This window comes from Corvus hawaiiensis, chromosome 3 (genome assembly GCF_020740725.1).
Source record: "Corvus hawaiiensis isolate bCorHaw1 chromosome 3, bCorHaw1.pri.cur, whole genome shotgun sequence".
In the NCBI taxonomy this organism is placed as follows: domain Eukaryota; kingdom Metazoa; phylum Chordata; class Aves; order Passeriformes; family Corvidae; genus Corvus; species Corvus hawaiiensis.
Window position 1 is genome coordinate 77,535,799 of NC_063215.1, and position 6,396 is coordinate 77,542,194.

Sequence of the window (6,396 nt, forward strand, 5' to 3'; positions counted from 1 at the left end):
TGGGCCCAGTCCTGCTTATGGATGATCTGGATGAAAGGGGTTGAGTCCACCATCTGCAACTTTGCAGATGACACCAAGTTGCAGAGGGTGAGTGTCACTCTGCTGGGGGATAGGAGGGCTCTGCAGAGGGACCTGGACAGGCTGGATTGATGGGCCAAATCCAGCAATAGGAGGTTTAAAAAGACCAAGTGCCGGTTCCTGCACTTTGGTCACAACAACCCCCTGCAGCACTACATGTTGGGGACAGAGTGGCTGGACAGTGGCCAGGCAGAAAGGGATTTGGGGATACTGATTGGCAGCAGCTGAACATGAGCCAGTGTGTGCGTGGGTGGCCAAGAAGGCCAATGGCATCCTGGCCTGTATCAACAGTAGTGTGGCCAGCAGGACCAGGGAAGTGGTTGTCCCACTCTACTCAGCACTGTTGAGGCCATGCCTCAAATGCTGTGTCCAGGTCTGGGCCCTTCAGTTTAGGAAGGATGTTGAGATGCTAGGGTCAGTCCAGAGAAGGGCAAAAAGGCTGATAAAGGGTCTGGAACACGTTGTATGAGGAGAGGCTGAGGGAGCTGGGGTTGTTTAGCCTGGAGAAAAGGAGGGTCAGGGGAGATCTTGTCACTCTCTACAACTGCCTGAAAGGAGATTGCAGCCAGGTGGGGTTGGTCTCCCAGGGAACAGCGACAGCACAAGAGGATGCAGGCTTAAGCTGCACATGGGGAGGTTTTGGTTGGACATTATCAAGAAGTTCTTCACAGAAAGGGTGATTGGGCACTGGCTGCCCAGGGAGATGATGGAGTCACTGTCCCTGGAGGTGTTTAAGAAAAGTCTGGATGTGGCAGTTGGTGCCGTGGTCTAGTTGACAAGGTGGCGTTAGGTTGTAGGTTGGAATCAATGATCTCAAAGGTTTTTCCCAACCTAGTTGATCCTGTATGGTTCTGTGTGATAACCTTAATGGAAGATCAAATCAATGTTCTAATTTTTTTTTTAGTTGAAGGCTAAATGATATTAAATATATTAAAATATATTGAAATATATCTTATCATGCCAAATAATGCCTAGGGAGGTAAAATATACATGAGTGTGAGTTCTCTGCAGTTGAAGTGTAATGCATTCATTTAAGAAAAGCCAGTAACTATAAATACAAACTTTACAAGCAGATGACACAGACACTAACAGCCCTCACAGTGAGAAGCTCAAAGGGAGCTCTTGTCTCTTGCCAAAGGGACTCAGCAGATACACACGAGAGTCATACATGACCAAACTCTGCAGCAGAGTAGATACGCTTCCATGCATTTTTCAACCTCATTTTCAAATAAAAGAAATGTGAAGGATCTGATAAGTTTTAAAACTTTGAGAAGAAAATAACATAATCCAGAATGAGGGAGGGATAAAACATGCAGGCTGCAACTGAGTAAAAATTGACTGAGAAAAAGTAAAGGTTGGCTAAAGTAACCTCACATACTCTGAAGTCCCATTTAAAGGGACATACCTGAAGTACTGTGTTTGCCTTAAAAAACCACACCCATGTAGTTTTTACTCCACATTAAATATTTAAATTTTCTATAGTGAACTTTTCAGTAGTATCAATAAAACCATATATATATGACTACCGTTGCGTGTGTTTTGGCAAGCCCACCTGCCTAACTTCTAGGAAGATTCAAATGTCTTTTAAAAGCTACTGGCTGATTTTTATACAGAGATGTGCCAAGACATGATGAAGTTTTAAGTGATACATTTAAGGGATGCTTTAAGGTCTGTATGTGGGCAGCTAGGAGAGCAGGTGAATGAATGCTATCACCACTTTAGACGAAAGATCATGTCCACCGTTTGTGTTCTCTCTATCAATGGCTCACAGCCAGTTGTGAGCCTTGTCAGTTGCTTTCCATCAGAATATTTAACAATTTCAAGTGTTGGATTAAGGCAGTTTAAATACAAGAAGTAAACAAAGGTATATAGGGAGCCATAAAATTCAGTTCTGAAAAGTGTCACTCACTTCTTTATGTCATATAAATTCTGTCAGCCTTGAAAATTCAGCACAGCCTGGGGATGATGGGTCCTGTGTTCTTTTCTACATCATTGAATAAACTAACTAAATTCCAGCAGAGATGTGTGTGCAGTCTTGGTGGTTTAAAACACTAGTCAACTCCACAAAGGGACATAGCTTGTTTATACCCTTTGTCCATGTGCGCTCTCATGCAAAATGCTTGAGCATCCCTTGGCATGTAGATTAGAGCATGGGGGTGTGTCCCTTTTTCAAGGACAGCCCCTCTTCATGGTGCATGGGCAGGTTCATTTCTCTGTCTTGTTTTTTGGTCTCTTCATGTCCTGAGCCTTTCTCAGCTGCACAGGAGCCCAGCTTCAGCCAAGTTTATGGTGGGGCAGAATAGGAGATTGGAAAGTGCAGCTTCTGCTCAGTTTCATGGGGTAGTTACCCATGTGCATGCATATTGTGCTTAGGGGCACATCTGTCTCTCCCTACCAGCAGGCAACTGCTCTGCCGCTGCCAACTGCAACAGGAGATGGGCAAAGCAGAGGGGACTTCTCTCCATCACTCTTATTCTTAGTGGGGGCAGCAGTTGGTTGCTGTTGCCCAAGGGATAGGCAGAGCTACCTCTGCAGGCCAGAATGGAGGTGGCACTGGTCTCTGGCTGTGTCCCTGCTCTGCACCCTCAGTGGCTGGGAGTGCTGGGCTGTGCTGCTGCCCCAGCTGCTGCTGACTGGAAGGAGAAGAGTTGGGGCAGGACTGCAGTGTCCGTGCAGCACATCAATACGCTGCACATCAAATCCCACAGAGGAGGACAGGCTACGTATCTACAGCTGCAAAGCAGCAGGTTGGGAAGGGGGATTTTGATTGGAATGGGTTCTTGAATTTGGGCACCTCTTCTAGTGTGGTTGTGCTTCAGTCAGCTGTGCTCTGGATCTGGCACTGAGCACTGTTAAGCCAAGGCCACAGAAGGTTAATGGTACTGCTAAAAGTGTTATTGATGCCTGATGATGGTACTGATGATGCAAAGGGAAATTGTCAGGACTTTGCAAGTTGCTTTCCCAGGAACGGAGCAATCGATGAAGAAGGTTGTACTTGTTGTAAATTCAGACTGTAATGCTGATATGGCAGCTTCCTTCACAAGGGTCACTGCATGCCTCCTGTTCCTGTAAATATTCCCTGTTTCATGAGGTTGCCATAGATTACCCAGAGCTGATACAAATAATTAATTTTAGAAAGTATTTAAATTTCTTTGAAATTTAAATTGAAGAATAAGAGGCTTAGTATACAGGCTAAGTGAGACCTGATGTGGGAGACAGGCAGATTATTTTGTGTTTGTGCTGTGATTTTCATTATTCCTTACCCCAGAGTACACTGGAGCATCACAGACTGGAGGAGGATAATATATAGACCTCAGGGGCAGCCAAACCCAACCATGGCCACAGATTGGTGGTGTAAATCAATACATCAATTCATTCAGCATGAAAGTCACAGTGCTGACATTCATTTGCAATGCTCAGTCTAAAGGACTGATACTTGTAATCTTTTCTAAAACAAAAGAGGCAAAAATGACCATACTTGATAACAATTTTAAGGTGTTATAAAATTCTTAAGCAAGCTGGAGAATACCACAGTGCTGTTTTGTTTTGAGAATAAATACTTATCTGAGCACAGCCTCATTTCCCAGAAAAGAAGCTGTTTGCTTAGGTTTTTTTCCTATAATTCACACAATTGTTCATGTTAGAAACCTGTGCTCTGCATGCAAATTAGAAGAGATGAGCTAAACAAAATTAGCAAGAATTAAAAGCACAGCAGTTATCTTGTAGCAATCGCAATCTCTATAAACAAGCACGATGCATCCCAGCAGGTACCTGCGATTGGATCACTTACTTCTGCTTAGTATTGAGTAAAACTTGCTGCTGTCAGCCTTGGAGAGACTTCTCCCTTTCCAAAGTGCTCAGCTGAGGGTGGAGAAGCTGTGTGTGCTTCTAGCAGAGGTTGGAAGAGCTGTCATGTTGCCTGACTGCTGTGATTTTAGCCCATCAGCCTTCCACAGATCTTCCTTACCAAGATTTCATAGGTTAAGTTATGAAGGCCACACATACCCAGATGATTTGCGCTAACAATTCCCAGTGCCAGCTGTTGTGGGCTTGTGTTCAAAAGAACATTGTGAGGCGACTGCCCCTCCTTATAAAGCCTAATTCACAGATATTTGCTAAATGCCTGGGGTATGCATTTGTCAAGGATTTATTAGCCAGGAGAGTGGCTGACTGATGTGTGAAGTGGGAACCACTTTGTTGTCTCGCAGACTTTCAGATGTTTGAGGCTTAGAATACTCATATCCTACTGAGGCAGTTGTTTTATACGTAACAGCTGGCCCTGACTTATTTTTTATCCTTCAGCCCCTGGATATCTTCAGAGATTTCAGTCTCACAGATTCTGTGAGATTTAGTGAGCAGCTTGTCATTTCTGAAGCCTACTGCAAGATAATCACTGTAATAAAATAGCTCTGGGACAGAAGCTACCCTGTCATTTCCAATGCCTCGTGTTGTTTTCTCTTCGATTCCCTTCATTATACTCAGTGACTTGAGGGATGAATGGACCATGCTTATGATCTCACAGAGTAATTGAAAGCACAGATATTTTAAGAGAGAAAAATCTCTTAAATCTCATGGACAAAATATTCTCAAAATAAACACCTTTTTCCTCTCCCCATTTCCCCCCCCCTCCCCCCCCAATGACTTTGAAGGATTCCGACTTCAAGGAAACCTGCAGGTCTGGAAGAAGGTAGGCATATTGATGGATAGCTTTTAATCCTTTATTTGTTGTGTGTTTGGCACCTGTTTCTTGGCCAGCCTGGCTGATTAACAGACTTGCTGACACACTCACAACTGACCAAGAACAATATCAAAAAATAAATTTAAAAAGGTGGGAAAAATGGATATTTTTAAAATCAGTTAACAGTCTGGGGCCTCCACAATTACTTAAACAGAAATATGGCATGGATAGCCTGGTCTGTCTGGGCAGATGGGAGAACAGGGAAATCAGGGTATGTTTACTTAGCTCTGCCACTATCCCCCCTGCAAGTGAAATTCAGCTTGAAATCTGATGACAATTTTAAGTCTCACAAATTAAATAAGACTTCCACATACTTGCTGTCTACAGAGGACCATTTCATCCTCCCTAGCCCTGGATAAGTAATTAAAGTCTAAATGTTTAAAAATATCATGGCTTTTGGAGGTAATAGAACATTTGATCCCTGTAGTGGTCAAACCCCTGGTTTAAGCATCTGAGCTCCTTTTGCTTACATGGTGTGAACTAAGTGGCGCTGCAGAGAGATGCCTCATGCAATAGTTGGACTGAGTCTTAAATCCAGCTTCTTCCCAGGGTGGCAAGGAGGAATGTCCTGCTCCTCTGGTGCAGCCCTTCCTAAGCCTTTTGAGATAAACCAGGTATGGCATTCCTGGCAGGAGCCCAGACAGCTCTGGTTAGTGTAAATAAGTACTGCTTAGTCATATGGCACAGACACACTCTTCCGGTCACCCCCGAGAGGTTTCTGCTGCTACAAAAGGCCTCTGGAGAATTTGCTGAAGCAGTTTTTGTGGCAGAGACGCGAACCCAGGGCTTCTCCCCACTTCAGGCAATCTAGCCAGTTTTCTTCACAGCTTCACAAGGAGAGACTTGGAGGAGGCCCTGTGCAAAAAAAAAGCCCCCAGTCTAGTGGTTTGGATGCTCAAGAGGGGAAAAAGAAGTCTCTGTCCCTGTTTGAGGGGAGAGCACAAGGGACCTCCTTTCCTGTGGCTGGGACCACTGCTTCTCTTGCCGACTCCTACAAACACCTCCAGCACTCTCAGCTGTATGTTAAACACAATGGGTGTTGTCTTTTGCTATGAATTTTGTCCTGTTGGGATAAGTGATGTGGACTCTTAGGAAGCTGCCCCAGGAACTGGTAGGTGAAGGAAATAACCTACCTGGAGAGGAAGGAGTGCACTGGGTGCTGAAACTCCTCGTCCTCACTTGGAGATGTGCTGCTGAGGATGAGCCTCAGCAGCACATCTCCAAGTGCCTGGGGAATGTCAGAATAAAATGGTGAGAGGGAGGACCTTGCAGAATGAGGTGCCAGGTGAAGCAGAGTTTTATAAAATGAGATTTTATGCTTTTCATGCCCAAATTCCCCCAAATTTCACAAGAAGCACACATGCTTTTTTTTCTCATCCATCTCTTAAAATTGGCTAAGCAGCATTCTATCCATTTCCCTTTCTCCAGCTGAATTCTGCTGGAAGCCACTAGTGGTCAATGGTGGAAATTTTAATTACTGGCAGCTTATTTTATAAGCCACAGAGAGCCAGACAGAGCTAATTCCATGACCCTAAATTATAAATAATGTATTACCTAATAGAGATGCTGAAGTCCCTTTA